The following is a 25,303-nucleotide window of genomic DNA, read 5'->3' as shown; positions in this document are numbered from 1 at the left end:
AGAACCACCGGTGTGAAGACAAAGTCAGCATTGCACCAAAGAAGACTGATGTGGGTTCCTGGTTGGTGCAGAAGATGTCCCATTTCGGATGGATCAATGCAGTCTGGTTTGCATTGCTGCATTCCACCAACAAGCCTTGGAACACACAAAGCTTGCGGTTAGCAGAAAATGGCGCTGTCCGAGACCAGGAGGGACTTGGTGACCTCTACCCAGGAGGAGAAGGCAGAGGGGGGCTCTCAGCAACTCAGAGAACCCTCAGAAAACCAGGCAGCATGCACAGGAGTCCCACAGCCCAGGAACAATTGAGGTGTAAATGGAGGCACACGCAGCACGACACAAAGGATTCCCACGCCTCAGGAGAACCACCCAGGAAGCTGTGCGTCACAGGATGGAGTGCTGGGGGCCTAAGCTGTACTGTGCATGAAGAACTTCTTGGAATGTCGCACACAGCCTTGGCAACTGCAAGTCACGCGGAACAAGGGGGTACTGTCTTGTGTGGGGAGGCAAGCTCTTACCTTCACCAAAGTTGAACAGCTGGACGTTGGGACTTTCGAAGTCACTTTAGTCCACCACCTGTGTTGCTGGATTCATGCCTATCATCTGGAGAGGGGACCCAAGCCACCAGTCGTTGCTGCTGAGAGGTGCCTTCTGAAGCAGGGAAGTGACTCTGTCACCCCACGGGAGATTCCTTCAGTTCTTCTGGTGCAGGCTGAAGACAGGCAGTCCTCGGGGGATGCACGACCTGTAAACAGTTGCAGTTGCTGGCAGGAGCTGAAGATACAATGTTGCAGAAGTCATCTAAGCTTCTTTGTTGCAGTTTTGTAGTGTTTCTGGAGCAGTCTGTGGTTGATCCTTCAGTAGAAGATGAATTAAAGGATACTGAGGATTCCTGCTGGAGTCTTGCAATCCGAATCTGAAGAAACACCCAGGGGATAGACACTGAATAGCCCTGAGTGGGGGATTGGTCATCTAACCAGGTAAGCACCAATCAGGCGGGGTCTCTGACGTCACCTGCTGGCACTGGCCACTAAGATGCTCCCTGAGTTCCCTGACCATCCTGAAAACAAGATGGCAGAACCCAGGGACACTCTGGAGGACCTCTGGACACCACCCCTGGTTGGTGATGGACAGGGTAGTGGTCACTCCCCTTTCCCTTGTCCAGTTTTGTGCCAGAGCATGGACTGGGGGGTTCCTGAACAGGTGTAGACTGGATTATGCAAGGAGGGCACCATCTGTGCCCTTCAAATTGTTTTCAGAGGCTCTGGGAGGATACCCCTCCATGCCTATAACACCTATTTCCAAAGGGAGAGGGTGTAACACCCCTCTCCTAAAGGAAATGCATTGTTCTGCCTTCCTGGGATTGAGCTGCTCAAGCTCCAGGTGGGCAGAAGCCTGTCTGTGAGGTGGCAGCAGCTGGGGCTGCAGTGAAAACCACAGAAATCTGGTATGGCAGTACTGGGGGGCCATGGTGGAGCCCCAGAGTGCATTGGCTTGTGCAACCAATATGGAATCAGTATTGGGGTACAATTCCCAGTTGTTAGACACCTTACATGGCCATACTTGGAGTTATAATTGTGAAGCTGTCCATAGGTATTTACCAGTATATAGTGCATTCTTATAATGGCGTCTTCGCACTCACGAAGTCTGGAAAAATGGGCCTGGGCGACATGGGTACTATGCACCTAGCCTTCAGGGTCTGAAGGTTAGACATATAGGTGACTTATAAGTGACCTGGTGCAGTGAAAATGGCTGTGAAATAGTGCATGTACTATTTCACACAGGCTGCAATGGCAGTCCTGAAGAAGTCTTTGTATGGTCTCCTAATGGGTGGCAAAAGAAATGCTGCAGCCCATAAGAATTTCCTGGAACCCCAATGTCCTGGGTACCGATGTACCATGTACTAGGGACTTATAAGGGTGGTGCAGTATGCAAATATGTAGTGAAATACAGAGTCTCTAGTATGTAGTGACCAATTTAGAAACAGAGAGAGCATGTGCACTGGAGTTCTGATTAGCAGGACTCCAGTGACAATTTAGAAAACAGTGAAACACACTGACAAACAGGCCATAAACCATAAGCACTGTGGTACTGGCTAGCAGGATCCCAGTGACACAGTCAAAAACACACTGACATCATACCTAGTGAGTAGGGTGTCCTTCATGATAGAATAGGTGAGGCCCCTAGGAGCCCCTAAGAATGTCAGGGTGTCCCTCCACTTTACTTCAAAGTGCTTCCACAGACCTGCAACCCAGTGTATCTCAGAGACCATGTTCAGGTGGAGAGCTGACTCGTACCCCTAAACCACAGGTATATGCAATCCTCCCTTTTGTAATCCTTCACTAAATCTTTTGGGATATGTACCCTCCTTTCAGGCTGCACTACGGTATTGCTGCACCCATCCCTGCTGGACTGGCTCCTTTGGTCCAGCTCTCTCAAACTTAACTCATGAGGGTTGCATAGCTTTAGTGTGGTGACTCTGGCTTTACTTACTGGTAGTTCACTTATTGGTAACTTGCTTTTTTGAGTAAGATCCAGTATTTATGTGCTCCGGGTATGTGATCCTTTATGGGGCCCCATACAAAGGTTTCAGTATTAGGACTTGAACTATTTGACCACTGAGGTAGGTATGACTGCATAGGTGTTTGGAATAGGATTCACATTTACTTTGATGTTTGAGAGGTCTCTGGCTGATACAGGTTTGATTTGTGTTTCATATTGTTGGCCATTTATTGAATGGAATGTTTTGGACTGATTAAGAATTTGTTCCAAGATGGCCGCCACAATTTTGTGGACTGGTTGTGTGATTTTTAAGGGGTAAGGCCTTCCAAGCATTGGGTTAAGGGGGACTATTCGACCACCAACGTAGTAATGGCTGTGTCCCTCTGTTTAATCAGATCTGGATTCACTTTGATGTTTGATTGCATCATATTGTTGCCCATTTTTTGTATGGAATGTTAGGACTGATCAGGAATCCAATAAGTTTGATGAAAGATACCCTGTTCCAAGATGGCCCCCACAGTTGTGTGGATAGGTAATGTGATTTCTAAGGAGCTATGCCGTCCAGACGTTTGGTTAAAAGGGACTGTTTGTTTGTGCGCCTGAGCTTTATGATTGATTCGAGCCCGGTGGGAGCTGACATATCTGTGGTGAAGTAAGTAATATTTCTGTCTACTGGATTTATGTTCTTTAGCGACTTGAAGTTAAGTGTGTCTGTGGGGATCTGGTTAATGGATTGGCATTTATTTTGGCTTCATGTAGATTACATCATCCTTTCTTTATACTGGAGTACTTGACTAGTGGTAAGCATGGTCCTGTGGGAGTCCTGCTACTTTAAATTGGATGTTCGAACTTTACTCTTGACTTGGTATGTTTTTTGTTTATTTGAAATTGGCGGATGAAAAGGATTAAGCAGTGCTGTTCAAGGAAGTTAATGCTGAAGCAAGTATTAATATGCTGTGTTGTTTTATTTTTGGAATTAGTTTCGGGTATTAGTTGGTTCACTTTGCTTGGAGGTAATTTACTTTTGTCAGTTGTTTGAGGAGCACTGATGGGTGATTTTATTTTATGTATATGTATATGTATGTGTGTATGTATGTTTGTATATATATATGTATATATATATATATATATATATATATATATATATATACATATATATATATATATATATATATATATATATCTGTATATACATTTGGTGTTGCATGTTATGACAATGTGAAAAATGTACTCTTTACACTGAGGTTTATGTAGGCTGTTTTTTGGGGTGCCTTGTAAGTGGGTGATTCACTTGCATGTACAGTGTGGTTTGATATTCTGCTGCCTTTGAGTGTTCTTTACAATTTTATTAATGTGGGTTATTCATTGTGTTGTAGAGCAACAATTATTGTGATTTAATCCACTTTGACATATTGTCCCGAGGATGGTCTCATGGATGGTTTGACCCCTGGGAGACCAAAACATGGGCCTTGAACTCTCCATGACACAATTTTTTGCATGAGCTGCTGGAGTCCCTTAGATGTGATTTCTGATTGTTTGAAAGACTGCATATAGGACTCAAACCTTTTGTGGCTGGAGAGTCAGGAGGGTTGGTGTTCTCCTTCTGTCCCTAGGATGTAAAGGGATTGTGGACTAGAGGGGTCACCAGTACATTTGTATAAAACACAAAAACTCTCTTTCTTGCTTTGCTGTTTTGATGGATGTATTATTAATAAATATATAAACAAAAAGTATTTTCCCGGAAACAAATTACATGCTGTATGAAGATTTATTCATTAATGGAATTTGATATATGGTTAATTACAACAATAGTATTTACTATCACTGAAATATGCAAATGATTCCTCCATGAACATTGTGGGGGTCATTCCTACCCTGGCGGTAAAATCCACCAGGGCCGTGAACGACGGAAAGCACCGCCAACAGGCTGGCGGTGCTTTCCTGCCCATTCTGACCGCAGCGGTAAAGCCGTGGTCAGAAAAGGGGATCCAGCGGTTTCCCGCCGGATTTCCCCTGTCTGGGCTGAATCTCCATGGCGGCGCTGCAAGCAGCGCCGCCATGGACATTACGACCCCCTTCCCGCCATCCTGTTCCTACCGGTTTTTACCGCCAGGAACAGGATGGCGGGAACGGGTGGCCTCCGCGGTCTTTTGACCGCAGAGCGGGCAAATGGCGGTGACCGCGTGGCGGGCGGCGGCGGTCAGAATGACCGCCTGTGTCCTTTACACTTTCTAAAAGTGGCATTTTCAAACTGTCAATTCGAAAACCAACTTTATCAAAAGATGTATTTTTAAATTGTGAGTTCAGAGACCCCAAACTCCAGATCTCTACCTGCTCCCAACTGGAAACTACACTTAAAAAGGTATTTAAAGGCAGTCCCAATGTTAACCTATGGGAGAGATAGGCCTTTCAACACTAATAATACAAATTTGGCAGTATTTCACTAACAGGACATGTAAAACACACCAGTTCATGTCCTAACTTTTAAATACACTGCACCCTGTCCATGGGGCTCTCTAGGGCCTACCTTAGTTGTGACTTACATGTAGTAAAAGGGATAGTTTGGGCCCCGCAAATGGGTGCACTTGCCAGGTTAAATTGGCATTGCAAGACTATACACACAGTCAGTGTAGTGGCAGGTCTGAGGCATGTTTACAGGGCTACTCATGTGGGTGGCACAATCAGCGCTGCAGGCCCACTTATAGCATTTGATTTACAGACCCTGGGCACCTCTAGTATACTTTACTAGGTACTTAAGAGTAAACCAAATATGCCAATCATGGAAAAGCCAATTGCAAATACAGTTTGCACAAAAAGCGCTTGCACTTCAGCAGTACTCAGCAGTGGTAAAGTGCCCAGAGTACCCAAAACCAGAAAAAATGTCCAGCACACATTAAAATAAAAAAATACAGAAAGTAGAGGCAAAGAGACAGGGGAAACCACACCAAGGATGCCAGGTCTAACAGTCGTCATGTGACACATACACATTTTTCTATGTAAATTGTTTCCTTTTGTCCATACACAAATAGACGGCACCAGACCTGGACCACCTAGGTGGGACATGGGTGCTAAGATATTGGTATTATGTGTTAACAACATACACTTGGAATATACAATGACTCAAACTTTGTTTTTAGTGCCAGATTTGCATACTTGCATAGAATCTGTAGGGCAGGGCTACTCTCAGGCAGTGATGGCACCTTCGTCATCAGTGATCCAGTTGCACTTTGTATGCTCACACAGGCCCATTGTTGCATGCATTGACACAGGTTGAAAGTGGTCACCTCAGCTCAGTTCACTGTGCACAAGCAGCAGGCCCCTGACTGTGTCAAGAGTCAATGTCCCCTTCTGGGGATTGGGGGGCATTGGGTGGGGATCTGCCATCCTCATGATCAGTCATTAGCACTGTGATACATAGTCCCATGCAGACATACACCTGCACATTTGTGTCTGCTGTTACATAGAAACATTGTTGTGTTGTACAGTTAGTATGAGCCTATGCGTATTCCTTCACACACATTGATTGCATATCTTGTCATGTATGACTCTAATTCAACATTGCTGGCATAATTTCTGCTGATTACCCTTAGTATGCAGCTTCATCATCATCATTGTCCTTTCATTCATGCACAGCATACTAAGTCAGACTTGTGAACTTTGTAGATGGACACAGCTTCTTCTATAGCTTAGTAATAACATCCCTTCCATTTTCAGGCTTTGCTAGATCATATGACTGCCCTTCACACATCACAGAACACCATTCACAGCACGTGTGTAGTGCCTGGTGACCTCTTCATGTTGGATCTCAAAGTGATGCAAGGGAGTCTCCCAGCTGTCCTTCCACATCATTGATTCAATATGGGCAGGCACTCACATCTGCATCCCACAAGTTATATGACATTCACCATGATTGTATTTTGTTAGTGTGAATAATCATGTCAGCTATGAGTAAAGGAGATGCTACATTCAACCTTTCTGTCTCATTCATCACTCATATAATTTGGCAAGGGTCTGTGACTTGTTCGGACATTGCTTGACTTACATGCACATTCCAAACTGGATTGGGTGTGATACACCAAAACATTTGTATGTTATGGTCCCTGTATGTCACTCTCTCTTAGTCAACATGTGAGTGCCAGTAAGAAGGATGTTTTTGATTACCACGTGTGATAGTGTAATTCAGACTTTGCTTGTTGACCTAGCAGACACAAACCTGCCATTGTAGGTAATTGCTACCCTTTTCCTACCTAGCACCTACATCTGTACAACAGTCTTCATGTGTATTTCCAGGATTGCTACAGTCATATGTCAAGCCAACGAACTTGTTTGTTTTGTATGTGACAATGTAAATTGTGATTGCTACAGACTATGCCTAGATTTCACCCACACATTCATGTGGTAATGCATGATTTGGATCCTTTTTTATGTTCCTGGCTATGGGGCAGTTTCAATAAAAGTGGCACTGCACGGAGTGCAGCTCCACTTTTCTTGGGGCCCTTATGGCCCCTCCCACCACCATGTGTGCGTCATATTTGAAAGACGGCACACCATGGCATAAGGTAAGGGGCAATAGCAACAACCTATATGATGCTATTAATGTACTCTTCAGAATAGGCACCTACATTTTGACCCTAACCCTGAACGGTACATAGGGGGCCAATGATACCAATGGTGTGCCCCCTTTTAATGTCTCCTTTGACCAGGCCTTAAAAGGTGCTGCAAAATATTACATAGTTGAATATCTTCTACAGTGCCCTTTGGGCACCCCCACTTCTGGGTGTACGCCCCCTTGCATACACCACGCTTGGCTCCGGCATCATGTGGCGTAAGGTGCTACAAGTGTCACAATGCATGCATTGTACCACTTTGCATTTCTGGTCCATAGATTTTGGCATTGTTGGGCCACATTACTATATGAAGGATGTCCCTAATGTTGTGCAAGGAGGCGCTAGGCCCTATCAAATCTGGTCCTATGTTCAAAGTTGTCTACTACTGTTGTGGTGTGGTCATGCTTTCTGAGATATGGGCAATTTACAAATGGTATGTGATGGTGACAATGAGAATGCTATGTGCATTCTGAGCTAACATGAATGTATTCAAATATTTAAATGGTGAATCTTGGAGTACAGTGTCTATGTGAAAAAGTTATGCACAACTTATTCTCTTCTGCATACTCCAGCAGCAGTGTTTGGTTGCCACCCTCCTCCTGGTGTGCACCATTGTCATCATCCTCCTCATTGGGGACATCTACCTGTTCATCCCAGGGGACACTGGTGCGTAGAGAAATGTTATGCAAAATAGCACACACAAGGATCATTTTGCAGACAAGAGGTGGTGCATATAACAAGCTTCCTCCTGTTGGAGTTAGGCACCTGAACCTGGATTTTAGGAGGGCAAATGTTTTCTTCAACACATTCCTGGTCCTTCTGTGGCCTTCATTGTAAGCCACTCCTCATCAGTTGTGGGATTTCTAAAAGGGGTCAGGACCCATGGCTTGATGCCTTAACATTGGTCTACTGAAAGGGAATGTCAGTAAATGTGTTAGTCATGCATACTTGTTAATTGCTATGTGTCATGGCACATATTTGTATTAAGTGGAGTGGTGATCCAGACTTGCGTCTGGTATTGTGTATGTTCCTATTTGGATGGATGGTTGCATTGGTGTGTGGTGGTGCACTTTCCTATCATAGGTTGTGCCTCAGGTGATTGTATTGTAAATTCTGGCCTGACAGTTCACCCATGCCAAATATGTGTGGTGTTGTCTATATTTGACCATGAGGCCCAAATTTAGGAGGATCTAGCACCTCCCTGCACCACGTTGACCTCATTTTGAATGTAGCACTACCATTCAGAGCAACATTTACTGACCCTTTGCCCCGCATTATGCCTGTGCCAGGCATCATGTATGCAAGGAAAGGAGTTCCCCATTTGTGGGGAATGCAAAAATGGTGCTGAGAAATCTAAGAGGTTCCAATGCATCATTTTTTGCAGATACTTTTAATGCCTGCACAGAGCAGGCATTAGAAAGGGGCACACCATTGCATAAGTGGGCCCCTATGTACTGTGCAGGATTTGCAGCAAACATTTTGCAATAGTCCTTCACAGTCCATCAATGACATCCATTATCTTGACACTATTGCACCCACTCTGCATCATGATGTGCCATATTTTGAATGTGATGCACACATGGTGGTGGTAGAGGGGCACTAAGGGGTGCTAGCAAAGTGGCACTGCTTTAGATGATGCACCACATTTCTAACATGTGGCCCTTAGTCCCTTCACTTTAGACCTGCAGAAGAGTGTTGTTATGGGAATTTGCACCTATTTTGTGTGTTGTGTGCCATGTTACAGGTGTTGCAACCTGTGTGTTGCATGTGAATCCCACACCTTTGCCATTGAAATGCCTCCCTTGAGTGTTGTTGTTGCCAATTGCTGGCTGGCATACGTATGTGCATGAGGGTCAAATACCCAGTGTGGCACTGTTGTATGGGATGTATTGTGATGTATGTGAGAGTTTTCAGACACCTGTGGGAAAGGACAGGGCATGATGTGCTTTTCTACACTGCCCTGCATCACAAGTCCATCTCTGATAAGTCCCATGTCTCCTCATTAATATGCATTTCTGTCCTCTCCCTATACCATGTCAATAGTTCAGCTACCACAGTCCACTGTTGCTACCCTTGTATCATGGTAAGGAGATGTGGGATTTACAGGTATGATTGTTGGTGTACTGTGAGGTGTCCAATCCTGCACATGATCTTTAATTGATGATGATGATGATGTTGTATTTCAATGTGACCTGGACTACGCACCAAACAAGGAAAAGGTAAACATAAGGAGTATACCTGGTATATTTTGGTGATAAGTAGATGGTGATGGCACCACTCAGGTGGCAATTGATATCAGTGCTGCCCGTGGTTTCTACAGCATGGTAAATGTCGGGCAGTGTCAATATGTGAGTTCTTTGACAGTGGCATGGCCAATGCAATACACATAGCTGAGCTATTCTTTGGTAAGTGTTATGTGTGAAGGATCTGTATTGTGTTGTCAACCCATGGACACATGTAGTGGTTTGAGGCCAGCTTTTGTATGGAAAGGGGGTGTAGCTCTACCTGTCCGTCATGTAAAGTGTCAGTCAGATGGTGCCAGGAACTTGTAGATATGGGCATTTGTGAGGGTGATGTGCAATGAAAGTGGTGTAGTGTGGCATGTGGCATATGTGTGTTGTCAAAACATCTGTGTTTCCCTGTCCATGTGTGTTTAGTGTGGTATATGTATTGTTTGTCCCACAAGTTTGGTGTGTTGTCTGTGTTATGATTTGTATGCTGGCTTACCTATGAGTAGGCCAATGCCATATAGTCTATCCTGGAATCGTTGGTTGATATTTGAGTGTCTGAAGATGTAAGCATCATGGACCCTGCCGAGATATTTTGCTAGGATGTTGAAGATTATTCCAGGATGGTCCACAGTGGCCTGCATATTGATAGAGTGGGCGTGTTTTCAGATCCTGTAGAGGTGTTCAGTTGCAGCAGGAGGGGCATGTTGGACATGTGTGCAGTCTATTGCACCCAGCACTTGTGGGAAGCCAGCTTTATGATAGAAACCCACTCAGCATTATGCTACAGTTGCTGTGTGTTGGGGAACCAAATTAGGTGAGGTGTGAGGCATATGATGGCATCCAGGACCATAGGAAGGAAGGCAGAAAGGGATGGCTGTGAAAGACCACCCACTTGGTCAGCAGTGGTCTGGAATGATCCTGAAGCCAGCATGTGTAGGATAGCCAGGAGTCTGGTTATGGGTGGTATGGTTGTGTGACTTTCCACTCTTGCTGTGATGTCAGGCGCAATGTGGTGGAGAAGGTATACAATATACTACAACTTCAGACAGTAGAGTCTAATTACCTCTTCTTCCCTGAGGCCATGGATGGATGCGTGCTGGTAAAATATCCTCTCCCTCCATCTGTGCTGCCTTTGTGGCTTCTGTGGTGGTGGCTGATTTTTCTGCAGTGGTGCTAATGGCACTTGGCATAATTGCTGTCATCTCCTCCTGGTGCCCAACTGTAGCAGTAACAGGACGTTGTCCAGTCCCTTACCAATGGTCCTTCTATGTGCTTCCCTTATGGTGTAGTAACTAGGCCTCTTTTTAAATTTAACACCTGGTCTGACTAGGTGTTAACATTTTGACACTAATCAGACTTACTGTCATTTTTTGGACCTGGTCCTTTGCGTGCATTGTTTTTCCATCGGGTTGTAAATATGGCACTAGCAGGCTAGCGTAATTGTTTGGGAGAGAACCCCTACCTTGCATATTATTGTCATGAAGCAACGCAAGGTGAAGTACGCTCTGAAAAAATGACGCTACATCAGAATTTTTGTTGCTAGACTGCTCTAGCAGCAAAATCTAAATAAGGTGCTGGGTTAGCACCACTTTTGGGTAAATAAAATGGTGCAAAGGTGGAGCTAACTTTTCTTAAATGTGGACCTTTGCTTTTTTAACTCAAGTCCTAGTAATGCTGGGTAAAGTGCATATATTGGAGGATGTCAGATTTGCTATTTCATCTCCACAAACATTAGGAAAAGTTCTTGGGGACAGTGGATATATTTGAGGGCAGAAGACAGAATTACTATCCTAATTTTATCACGTCATCATCAATGAACTTTATTTCTGCCACAAGGGCCCTAAAAGCACATAGCAGCAACAAATAAACACACAGTAAATATATAAAAATATGTACCATACAGATAAATAAATAATGGAGATAATAAAACATAAGCACTCTACCAGAGTGATGTTGATACATTGTCATTAAAATCATCATACAGATAAAGGTTTTTCTCTAAGAATCCAACTTGCCCCAAGCAACATGGCGACAGCGATCACCAGAGCAGAATGGGAATATGATCTAAGAATTTGAAGGGCTGCATTGGACCTGCGGACTCCCAGCGGACTACAAGCAGAGGCCAACCATTTCCTACAAGAGGCAGCTTAGGCAGGGCAAACAAATAAAACACAAGGGAGATTTTCAATAGGTGCTTTACAAGCTGGGCAAGTAGTTGTCCCCTCAGATGACCAGTGACTGGTAAGTGATCTTAGTGGCAAAGTACCTTTACGAAACTGGAATTACAATTTCTTTTCTCTAGGCACAGTGATTATGTCCCAGAAGACCTTGTATTTGAGGATCTCTTTTAGGTCAGTGAAGTGCTACTCCCAGTTCCTCAGAGTCTACCATCTTCCAATACTGTTTTTTGAGGTTGACTTTTGACATAAAGGAGGCAATGGTTGGAGAAACCCAGAGTTCATTAATCCCAAGTGAATAAAGTAACTCTTTGATGTGTCTGAGACAAGGGATGCTATGGGAGCGGTCAGTTTCTAAAATGACCTGCAGGGCTGCAGTATAAGAGGCAAGCTCTGGGCGGTCCAAAGACGCCGCCAATTCAAGAGAGGACATAGGTGAGCCTTGTAGCCAATGCGCTTCATGCCTAGGTCCTTGAAAAGGGGAAAAAACGGAGTACTTGGCAGGAGGTACACAAGATTTCTTACGAAATTATTTTCAGAGATTGTTAGTTCTTGAGCTTTGGCATAACCCCATAGTTCGGCCCCATAAGGAGCCGAGCTCACAGCCTTAGCTTCATAAATCAGTAGTGCAGAGCTTATTGGCTTAGTGTATGAGAGATTAAAATCCTTTATTAAAACCCCTGTAGTTTGCTTTAATTGTAATCACTGCTTTGCAATATGTGGTTTCCAAGACATTTTCTCTGTTTACATTAGGCCCAGGTAACTGAATATGTTTATCTTTTCAAGTGGGGTACCTTTGAGCATAAACTTTTCTTTGAAGGATCTGTGAGGATTAAGCGTCATTAATTTAGTTGTTGGAGCATCGATTTCAAGTCCCCACAGGGAACAGAATTCTTCAAAGCACCAGAGGAGTTTTTGTAATCCACTTGGGGTTTTAGAAATCAGGAGTGTATAATCTGCAAAGAGCAGGACTGGAATTGTGTGTGTACCTAATGATGGTGTGTCAGCCTCCACTCTAAGTAACTTTAAAGGAAACAATATCATTAATATATAAAGAAAACAAGGTTGGGGCAAGGACACACCCTTGATGTACTCCCCTTGACACCTGAATTCTGTCAGTTAGCTGCCCCTTGTCATCCCACCTAAAATGTGCACAGTTTTCCTCATGAAGTGGAAATAATAGTGCAAGAATATGCTTGGGGACTGCCATCAGAGAAAGAACTTCCCACAGCTTATTACGAGGCACTAGATCAAATGCGGGTTTCAAGTCCACAAAGGAGACACACAAATTCCCTTTGCCAATGAAAGCTGTCTTCCAATGTAGAAGCAGGGACCTGAAGGCTTGTTCAATAGTGGATATTTGTTTATGAAAACCAGCCTGTAGTGGGCTAAGAATATCCAATCTTGCCCAGAAGTCAGTGACAAAACACTTTCTGCACATAGTTTAATAGGCTAATTGGCCTATAATTACTGGGGAGGGCTCTATCACCCTTTTTGAAAATCGGGACTGCAATAGCACCGTTCCAGGACTCAGGCATTGGAACCCCAGTTGCTATTGCATTTGATTTGATAGTAATATATCTTGACCAGACTTCGATGTCAGTTAAGAATAGGTCTGCTGGAACACCATCAGAATAAGGTGCCCTGCCGCGCTTTAGATTACCCAATGAATATTCTATGTCCGCATGGGAAAACAATTGCGACACTGTAGGGGAAAGGGTTGGGATGATAATTGAACAAGAGACGTTATGTTCAGGAGTCATGCTATCATGATCAGGAGAGTACAACCGGCTAAAGTGGTCTACCCAATCCTTTGGAGCAACGTTCGTTGTAATATTCAATGCACTATTTTCAGTGCTGCACGCTGCCAGGAACAAAACTCGCTACAATTCTTCTAATGTGCAGCGTTGTTAAGTGCAGCCCACCACTTGTCACCTTGCTCACGCTTGGCTTTGCAAACAGCTAATTTATAAAACTTCCTAGCTCAGCGAATGGCGATTACATCCTTAGATTTAATGGTTTGGATTAAACTCTTGTTTGATGACCAATATTCTTTATTAAACCAGCGATGTCCACCCTTAGACCTCTTGCCACCAGAGACTATATCTACTGAAAGGTGGGCTGCAATGCTATCAAAGTATGAGGTGTGATTTAAACTTATTTGCTCATTGGGGATTGCGCAACCCGCCTCTAAACACTTCAATGTGGTCTTCAAAACACCATTAGCAGCATTAATAATATCTGGTCAAGCCAGAACCTTATTCCACTTCAGGTAACGTTTGTCATTAGCCAAATCAATTCCCACGGGTGCTGTTCCTGGGGTATTAGTCATAAACATATGATTGCACAGAGCAAACATATGAACTGAGAGTGGGTTATGGTCACTCTCAGATCTGTCAAAAGCCATCTTGTTGATGACTAGGGGACACAACCTTAAGTCAACCAGGCAATAGTCAAATCTGCTAGTGTGGTTGAACTTTTTATAAGTATGGCAACCTTTTGTATCAGATTTAGTCCTGGTATTGAGTGCCCTGAGCCCAAATTCAATGGTCAATGACTTCGCCTGAACAGCAACTTGCGACCACCTATTGATGGGCAGAATGTCCAGGGCAGGAATAGACCATGCCCTAGCCTCCTCATGAGTAAACCCAAGATCATCCCATTCGAGAGGTTCAAACGTGACAGCCCCCCTGACCCCTCTAGTGTAGATCTTAAGGATGATCACAACTGTGTTTGACCCAAACGATAGACGAAGACCTAATAGGTCAGGGAAATCGATGGATAGCTGTGATATGCGAAAATGTAATGATGTTCTGGCCCAAATAGTTAAATCATCAGAAGACTCTGGTGCTGGGAAGAGCAGGACTGTAGAAATTTAGATAACCACTCCCAAAAAGTGATTCAATCGACCATGTCTCTTAGAAAAGAAATCGGTCATGTTCCTCATTAAAAGAAGTGAAAGAGGGAAGGGGGTGGACAGATTTCAAACCTGCCACATTCTAAGAAATATATTGCACCCCGGTGTTTAGGGGAGTTGTCCTGACAACAGATGTGATATTCGCAGGATTAGCTACCAGACTTTGGTTTTGCAGGTAAAATTGGTGGATGGGAGGAACATCACTATCACGATTGCCCATTAGATCCTGGGTTGACTGGTGGAATCTATCTAGGGGAGCTGACCTGACCATGGATGTTCTCACACTTACCTGCCTGATCCTGAATTAACAGGTATGGTTCATAGGGGAATGAAGCTGCAATGTTATCACAGTTGAGCAATAGGTCATGGGTAATTTGATGGAGTCTGTCAAGAAGAGCAACGCAAGTGATTGTGGTGTCAATGTTAGTAGCTACAACCAGACTAGAACCAGTTGTTTCAAATGAGTCGAAGGGTAATTCAACAAGGATTTTGAGTGGTACTTCAAGTCAATCGTTCTCACTGAGATCAGATAGGTCACCTGCTGAATAATGTGTAGGCTGGGTCCCGTTGTACGCAGGGAGCCTAGGATATTTGAACTGGTTGCAAGATTGCCCTGGAGCACTTGTCCTTGTGTCTAGGGCCACCAGATTATCAAACATGCTCCGGTCGCTAAATGTAACCTTTATCATATCATAGCGTGTGATGGATTGGGCCTTCTAACTGCATCATATCCTCACGTATTACAGAATAGCAACCTCTCACATGGCGGATACAGTGGATCGCCTTGTTTCTGACAGTTTCCCCCTTCCCCTTGGGCCAGCAGGTGTAGTTTAGGGACGATAACCATTAGAACAGTATTGTTAAATTGGGGCCGGTCAGTAACAGGCTGTACAGTGCAATTTGGAACAGTGTCATTTGTAGATTAAGAGACTTGACCCCAGGTGCCTTACCTACGCTTAAGCTGTTATGTGGGGAAGGCTGATAAGAGTTCCTGGTCTTGACAGCTGCTAAAGGTTGGCCAGCACAGGGTGCTGGGCCAGCGTCAGCATGCAGGACACATAAGTATGACTATTATTACAACTAGTCACAGGCCATTTGGGCAAATTCACAGGGCACCAGAGGGATTAGGCATTGGTCTACAAATACGATTCATGATGGTCGTAACATCTAAAGGAATTAACTGCTTGACTATTGAGATTAAGGAATTAACCAAAGATTTAAGTTCTGACACCTCACTCTTTAGATCTTGTCCGCATGAGATGTACTATGCATTGGATCGAGCTTCCTACCCACCATGATACTTAGGTCAGGATTGTCGTGTAGATGTGAAATATTGAGTAAGGGGCTGAAGCGGTTGGTACATTGAAGAGTGTCACTAAAATCGAGTGATGGCTCATTAACTGGTAATGAGGGAACATGGGTGATGACATTCCTAAATTCCCCCTACCCTGTGGTAGCTGTAACCTGTTGTCCACATTTTTTAAACATATATGACATTTTCTTCTGACTCTAACTGAGGAGCGCTCACACTTGGTTTCATTGGTGACACTACTCTGGGAAGAAGTTAAAAGTTTTTCACATTCACCCAAAAGGTTGTCAATTCTATCCATAACACAATTGCCAGATGCATGCTTTTGCCTTTTCCGTTTGTTTTTTAGCACCACCCCTGCCTTACCCTTAATTGCTTTTCTTTTACCCATCATAAAGGCTGTGATTAGTGGATACGTGCTTAATAGTCTGTTAGATTACTAGAACAGCCTGCAAAAGGGTACAACAATAAAAGAAAAACACCTGTGAGGCCTACTTGATGGTAAATGTTAGGGGGGCGGCCCAGCCCAGCCTCCTTTGGGCTCCAAAGTGCGTGGATGGGCCCCTCCTAATTTCAGTTCTACTAACATTTAGTAGAGTGTAAGCTCACAATTACATTGCTAGTCCAGTAAACCTTGGAACAGTGCTCATAATCGAAGGGCAGTGGGTTCAGTTAATATTTAATTGTGTTGGGGAAATGCATATATTTGCTTTGGAGAGAGGATGATTATTGTTCTAACTCATGTCAAACTAAGTTGTGGAAAATATTTATTTTAGGAGAAGGGCATTGTACCTAAAGGTCCTAACTCAAAATAGGCAAAATTAAAGTTGTAAAACATATTCCATTTTTTTATTTTTCAGTTGGAAAAGTAGAATAAATGAAGCTCACATTTTTTCAGTTATATATTCATTCATTTTACATGAATAAAATCATAATAGCAACTTGAATTGATTGAAATATATAAAAGTATTAATTACATACTGATTATGTATCATTAAGCTAAAGATCTACCCATCCAATCCCTCAATAAACCCTTCAACGTGAAAGAAACATGCAAAACCTATATTTAAAAAGTGTATGTATGAAGAAATACATTTTAAAATTAATAACGTAAGTAAACAGAGATTACATCTTAAGTACATTTTTGGTCAAACTATATCTTCCCAATCTAAAAGAAATTCAACAAAGTGAAACTCAAATCCCGCATTTAAAATATGTTTGGATGTAAATTTTACCTATGAAAATGAAATAGCATGATACATATCATTTATATTAGTATTAATATTATTATTTCACAAAACTGTAGTAGAATTTACTTTTAATGTCAATATTATATAAAACTTGAAAAAACAATAGACTAAGGGCTTGATTTATGTTTTGACGTACGGGTTGTTCCGTCACAATGGTGACTGATAGCCTGTCTGCGGTAATCTAAATTCCATTATGGGATTCAGATCTTGGGGGAAAGGCTATCTGTCACCGTTGTGATGAAGCAACCCAGCCACCGAAATCTAAATCATGCCCTCACCCTCAATATTCTGTCCTATGACATATTGGCTCTGATAATATTATGCCCATACATAAGAAAGGGGAGAGGGGCTCACCAGGGAACTACAGACCTATCAGCCTCTTAGATAACTATTTTGCTACCAGTTACTAAGTAGGCTGAAAAAATGGATAGAGGATAATCAAGTACTCAGCCATCTCCAGGCGGGGTTTAGAGATAAAGTTAGTACAACTGACCAGGTTTTTCGTTTTCTTTCCATCAAATGGAAAACAGTTGACGTGGATTCAGGCCACCTTTTTGTGGCATTTGTAGATTTGAAATCTGCCTTCGATCTTGTTCCACGCCAAAAGCTGTGGGAAGTTATGAGTAGGTTGGAGGTTCCACGCCCCATGTTAGATATAATTAGAGCTCTTTATACTGGAAATTGTGCTAGAATCCAATGGGGCCCGAAAGGCGAGCTAACATCGGCGTTCCCCACAAACCACGGTGTGAGACAGGGCTGTGTACTTGCTCCCACATTATTTCTCTTATTCCTTAATGCATGCATCCCCTATCTTCTGGAATGTTCTGGCGATGCCCCCAGATTGGGAGGGAAAAAGATCCCATGCCTCCTATTTGCTGATGACACCTTGTTAATATCTCAAACGGCTACTGGCCTCTCTAACTTGCTCATGAGTTTTGTGGCCTTTTGCAAAGATCATGGCTTAGAAATCAATTCAACAATAACTAAATATATGGTGTTTGGGGACAAAAAGCAAAAGATGAGGAGACCCATTCGTCTGGAGGGTGTCTCATTGGAATGAGTGGGTGCCTTTGATTATTTAGGACTAAAACTGGAAGATTCACACAAATGGCATGCTCATCTCCAGAAGTCAGCAATGTGTTTGAAACAAAGGGTGGGTGGCATTGTAAGATTTGCAGCCAGATCCCCCAGATTTGCCATGACTCCCGCTCTAGAAATATATCAACCTCAAGCAAGGGGGGGGGCTTATATGGAGCTGAGCTGCGGGGCCATTACAACCTGGAGGATTTGGTAAGGGTGGAAAACTCTTTTTTAGAGATGTTAAGAGTTCCTCTTAGCACCCCATCGCTGCCAATCCGAATGGATTTAAATATTTTTCCAATTATCCAGATCGCTGCCCTAAGGCCATTGTTGTTTTGGATCCAACTTTGGTCATTATATTCTTTCATCCCATATAGACTTGGGCTGATCAACCTGGTGAGCACCAATTCTACTACAAAAATCAAGTGGTGCACTTATGTAGAGCGGACCCTTTCTTCTCTTGGTCTGGGGAATTACTGGAAGGACCCTTCTTCTATTCCAAAAAATGCTACTCAGATATTGAAAGATGCATTTTGGCTTAATGTCCAAACTTCGCATTTTGGTAGAAGCCTCTTCTTCTAATATGACTGGCAGTTTCTTACAAATTAAATGCCACTATGAGTTTCAGCACTTTATGGATACATTACTTTCTTCACTTGCACGTGCTCAGTACATCAGATTTAGAATAGGGTCCCTTCCTTTGTGTACCCTAACCTATAAATGGTCTAACACAACCAACAAGTCCAAGTCATGCACAATGGGTTGTGAGAACGAAGAATCTATGATTAACGTCCTCTTCCAATGCCCTGCATATTCCAAACAGATGGCTCTCTGGATCATCCCTTTATGTAAACGAATGGGCTTTAGGAATTGTTTACCGGCCTTGAGGATATTGAAGTCGGATCCATCTGTGCTATTGGCGTGCTCCTTGGCAACATTTTTTAAATCTATTTGGCATTTTAGACTTGAAATTCTAAAAAATAAAATTTAGCCATAGATATTAGCAGCAGGCGACGCAGTTTACAGTTGCAAAATATAACGCATGATTCACATTATATCTTAGACAATGCACAATTGATATTGCATGCCCTCAAAATATTTATATATTTATGTAAATTTCTAGGTATTGCACCTAGATCTTTTTAAAGTTTTTAGGATTTTAGAGTATTATTTCAAATTTTAATGATTTTATGTCTTATTTCTATTTTCTCAAACGTTTGTATTGTGCTTTTATGGTATATTTCTGCCGACATAAAGTGATGATGATGATGATATTTTGACCAAAATATTAGGGCAAGAAAATCTCAGAGATAATCAGGAGCCATTTCTAGTGCGTGCATGGGTATTTGAGGGAGACAGGCTGTTATAACTTCAGGAGATAAACAATGCCTCTGATGGGTTGGCAGAAGATTTCACTCTTCATGTAGCTCTATTCATAATTTAATAAGAGTTATTAATTAAACCATATACATTTTTAAATAATATCTCATATTTTTTATTAAGCTGGGCCTAATAAAATAAATTGTTACACCATACTATCACATCAAATCTTCAAATTAAATGAGCATTAAGTAACAAAATAAAATAAATATATTAATCAATGTTATAAAGATAATTGTTAAATAATAAACAAAAAATTATCCATCTTTAGTAGGATTTGTATATTTATTTTTACCTACTGCCAAATTATGACCATGGCGGTGTTATGTCCGATAGACTGCCAATGTACCACACTGACCGCCAGGGCGAAAACAACAGCCACCACGGCGGTAGCCGCCTACAGCCAGTCGGAAGTCAATGTTCCACCCACCATATTAAGACACTGCAAACCTCCACCTTTTCCAGGGCATTACCAATGACATCAAAAGCCTGGTGGAAACAGGCCTTAGAAGTGAAAGGACTCACCATTGGAGACACAGGGAACAACCACGCCGCCATGGAACCAGATGATGTCTTCCCATGATTTTCTATGTTTTGCTCCACCATGAACACCAACGCCAGTGAAGACGACGGTGAGTACAGCTGCCTAGCACACAAGGGAGGGGGGAGGAAAACGAGAGTGACACACACACACTCACCACACATGCCTGAAAAGATCTCTGTATGCCAGACATGGCACTGTGAATGCCTTCCAGGTATGCATTGCATTGCTGCATCTGGGATGCTAGCCCCTGGATGGCATTCACAATGGTTGTCTGCCCCACAGTGATAGTCCTCAGGAGGCCAATAGCCTCCTCCATGAGGGCAGCAGGGCTGACTGGGGCAGGGGATGAGGTGCCTGGGGTGAAGGGGACGCCCATCCTTCTGGGTGAGAGGGCACGGGCAAGTGGGTGGTGAGCAACTGGAAGGGCAGTGATGGTATGGGGGTGGCGGAAGATGACACAGAATGGGTGGGTCCACTAGGGTCTGCCACCACCAGGGAGCTCCCATCAGAGGAGGTATCAGAGTCACTACCGCCAGTGGTAGTTGCCTCCTCCATGGTATTCCCTCGCCCTCCAATCCACTGGTCCCCTTGGCATCGGTAGACTCTGCCTCCTTGGAACCGTGGGCCGCTGCATCCCCACTCGCCGGTGCCACTGCTCCCTTGCCAGATGATGCTGATGTACACAGACAACATAAGAGTGCAGAGGCGGTCAGACAAAACAGGAGAGATATCGGTAAATACCTGAATGGATCCACATTCTTAGTGCACACACACTCCCACCCAGCTCCCACACCTACACGCAGTACAACTATAGTCATGCCTCTGCTCCTGACTAGCGGCCACATCCCTAGCATACAACTCTTCTCCCACATGACACAAGGACATGATGAACTCCTAGAGCTGCCCCTAATCATCTCAGTGCCCATGGGGGCAGGACCACTGGCAGATACCTATACAGCATACATACTATATCACCGTCAGACATCCATCAAAGAGGCATGAAATGGAGTTGGTACTCAGCCCCTTGTTGTCTTAAGCTCCAAATCCAAATCGGGATAGTCCACCCGCAGAATGCGGCACATGAATGAATGAATAATTTATTGTACAGATAATAAAATCCAATTAAAATAATCAAAAAGGCAAAATAAACTATTGAAAATACAAATACAATCAAAAACTGAATTCATGTTAAAAACAGAACTTGATTTAAACATGCATGACATTTTAAAAGAAGACGAGCCACCTAGCCCAGAACCCCGCATAGTACATAAAAAGACAAAATACATAAGGCACAAGCCCTAAAGTGCATGGTGCATTAAATAATGATTTACACTAAATACCAACATATGCCGTTGAAACTCCACAACCTGACAGTACAAGCAGTATGGCAAGAGCAAGGAAAAGATTTCCATTGTACTTATCCATTGCCTGTAGTGCCACTGAAATGTAATACATTTAGTCGATATCATATTTAGCATTGAGTTGGCTGGGTCCAAAGACTGAATAATAGCCTGTCGACAGGAGCAAATTCCAAGTTAATTCCATTTGCTCTGAAGCAGAAATCTACGCTCCTTTAGTAAAACTGGGCACAGACAAACCACATGATTAATAGTTTCTTCCTTGTTACTACAGCCTTTGCATGTCACACCTTCCCCAGGAGATAACTGCCATTAGGGTAGATGTTTCAGAAAATCCCAATCGCACATCCTTAAGGCCTTTTTCAACCAAAACCCGTAAGAACAGGAAAAAAAGCTAGAAGGCGTACCTGGCTTAAAAGATTAAATACTGCCCAGGCATGTTTCCATTGAACAAGGAGAGAACAGTCTGAGTGATACGAATACAGTTGAATAAACCTTTTTACATCTAATTTAAACAGTGAGTAGGGGGGATTACTTGCCCAAAGATCGTCGGCACCTAATTGCCGTTTGCATTCAACCAAAAAATGAGAGTAAGAACCCTTCAATTTTGACTCACTGATTTCTTGCCACAAGACTGCCTCCAAGTGACCATCCGTGGCCTGACGCAGCTTATGACAAAGCTTCAAAAAAGCACCAGCACCAACTGCCACCAAATCCAGAAGCCCAAATTCTAACCGTACCTGCGCGGGTGAAGCAAGGCGCGGGACATGAAAGACTCTCTTGTAGATTTTATTGACCAGGCTATTTAATAGGCAAGCGCCTTTGCCCAACAAAATTTCTTGACCGTAGGCAAGTGAAGGGTTAATCTTTGCTCTCATAACTTCCATTATGGGAGGAAGGGTCGGCTCCTTTCAAACTTCAAACTTTAGATAATTTAGAGAAGGCCACCTGCAGTTCCACAGCTTTGAGTTCAATTGCCTTCTTACTGTCCCTGGAATTGAAGTGTACCCCTAAGTATTTGTGAGACTGGTTGAAAACAAGTTTGGGGCTTTTATAATACCAACTAAAGCCCAAGTGTTTTTTCCTTCCAAAGGAGACCACTTTTGTTTTAAGCAAATTAACGGAAGTATAGGATGCAAGTTGGTTGAGCAGCTGTTGAAGGCCAATCTTAGTGTAACTAAATAATGCAAGATCATCGGCATAAAGCATGTGATTGAGCCTAAGACCGCCAATCTTGGAAGGATGAGAATTAACAGCATCAAGAGACGTTGACATGTCTGCGATGAACACATTAAAAGAAGGGGGGCAAGCACACAGCCCTGTTTCACACCACGGGTGGTGGGCATTTTTCAAGAAAGGGAGCACCCATCACTGAGCTTAATACGAACCCAAGTATTTGTATGGAGTTCTATAATGACTACAGGAGTACTGGAGGGATGCCCCAGTTTTGCAGTTTAGCCCTCAGGGCACTGTGGGGGGATCCGGTTGAATACCACCTTAAAATCCACAAAACAACAATTCAATGTCAAGCCTGACAGAATCGCCCTGTCGATCAGAATAGAAAGTGCTAATAAATTAGTCGAAGTGCCTGAGCCAGCAGAGAAACCCTGTTTGAACAATGGGAATTAAAGGCTTTGATTCACCCCAGGCACGAAGATCTTGGAACAAGAGGCTAGCATATAACTTGGCCTCTTTGGCCAGCAGGGCTATCATCCTAAAATTGGCGGGATCTGACCTTGAACCACTTTTAAATAGAGGATTAAGAATGGCACCATGCCAGGACTCGGGAATCATTGAAGTCAAGAGGCAGTGCTCAAACAGATCGGCAAGATGGTTGGCCCAAAAGAGAGGATCCTGTTTGAACAGTGCCTGTGGAATGCCGTTGGGACCGGGGCTCCAAATTGCTTAGCCCTCAAGATGATATGAGGGAGACATAGTTGAAAGGACTTCTTCACTCCCTGAAAGGGAATTGAAGACCCTGTAAGCAAGGGACACGTTTTAAACAGGACAGGCGTAGAGCTAAAATCCGCCTCTTCCAACAATTTCCCATCCTGCTCTCTAGTGGAAAGTGGGTAGTCAAATAAGACGTCCAGATTCCTTCTGAAATGTTGACAGCACCAGTGCCCCTTTGGTTGCTATTTAAATTATTAATAAGGGACCAAAATTTCATAGAATTTGGATCTTTACTTGCACTTAAAAGTTCAACCCAAAACTGATTAAGATAGATCTGATGGTCATCGTAGACAGCCTTCCTATAATCTTTCCTCAGTTGTTTGTAATAAATAGACACTAAATCAGGGCTTTTTCTAATTGCCCTTGCTATTCTATTGTGCGCTTTATTTAGATTTATGATTTCCCTAGAAATGACAAAAGACCTGGGTGGGGCGCAATTACGCGCAGGTTGATGGAACCTTAACCATAGAAGGTGGGAAAGTTTGACCCATAACTTAATTGGTGACGCACAATCCGGACCTTCAGAATCAAAAAGGATAACACATTCCGTCAATACTATGCCGCCAATAGAGGCATTCCATTTTATACGCTTTAGTGACTCGGAGCAGACACCACCACCCACCGCCTGCATAGCATCGTGCAGAGGAAATCTAGATTTGATTAATTTGTGGACAATGATCACTCTCACTCTGGGAAGAAATCAGAAACCTTTTGATGAAAGGAAACAGTTCAATATTACAAATGGCATCGTCACGAGAACGGCCATTCAGAACTTTAAAGCCCATGCTGTTAAAGTGCATTACTAAGTACTCTCCCAATGGACAATGCAGACAACCCTGAGGCCTCAATTGTTTGGGAATTAACTGGCGATTACAGAGATCGGGACCCTCGAGAGCCTCCAGTGTATCCTGAAACAGGTTCGTATTAAAATTACCAGTTATAATGTAATTAGTGCATGGGTATTCCCCAACTAAATTGCCCACAATCTGCATCAATCGAGGCAACCTGCCCCTTTTTTTCTCTGTTCCAGGAGCAATGTAGACATTATTTACTATGAGAGTTTGCTGCATGGACCCGATCCTGATGACAAACCACTGGATCCAGTTATCATCCCAAACCAGTGGCAAAATACTCCCATTTAGTTTGACAGTTACATAGGTGGCCAACCCTCCCTTAGCACTGCCATTCATGCTCATTTTATGGGCGGGTTTCCCTATTTCTGAATACTCTGGCAACAGACAGCTGTGCTCAGCCCAGGTTTCCTGAAGGGTGATTACATCGTAACTGTTAAAAAATGATAAGAGGTCAGCCGAGGCGAACTTGTGCACAACCCCGTTGATGTTCCATGAGCATAATGACAAGTATCCAGGTGTCTGCACAGAACCACCCACCCAAAGGGGTCAACGGGGATGCCCATGCAAAAGGGTAGAGGGCAACCAATCCCAATTGGAGGTCCCCTTGGAACCAAAACCAGTACGAGGAGCACCATTGAAAGTGGAAGTGCCACCCAGGGCACTTTTCAAAATTGAAAAGAGCTTCCATACTGTGGGAGCCTTTGAACATTGGGAATCTGACAGTAACACAGGATAACCAGCCTCCTTATAGGGAATAATTGTAATGCTCCATGAGAGAAATAGATCTCTCTTAGAGAAACTAGACTGAGCTATTGAAGCAGAAAATAGCAAAACCAGGGTGGAGTCCCTTGGGTAGTACCCCCTTGAGTCCAAAAATTCAATAAACGCAATGTCCTTATAACCAATGTTATTAAGATATGAGATGGCGTTAAAGAGTCTTAAAATGTTCCCCCTATTCAGTATGTCCTGAGGGCCCCCTGGAGTGATATTCTGGGATGACCACAAGTTTGAAGGTTGTGCATTCCGGTGGAGCTGTTGAGGGACGCAGGGGGAATGAAGACTGTAACTGTTCCCCTGTATTGAATGGGCCCAAGGGACCCAACAAGGCCGGAGTCACAGCAGAAACGGGCTGGAAACTTGATGG

This window comes from Pleurodeles waltl, chromosome 3_1 (genome assembly GCF_031143425.1).
Source record: "Pleurodeles waltl isolate 20211129_DDA chromosome 3_1, aPleWal1.hap1.20221129, whole genome shotgun sequence".
NCBI classification, from domain to species: domain Eukaryota; kingdom Metazoa; phylum Chordata; class Amphibia; order Caudata; family Salamandridae; genus Pleurodeles; species Pleurodeles waltl.
The sequence above is the reverse complement of the archived record's forward strand: the minus strand, read 5'-3'. Positions refer to the sequence as shown.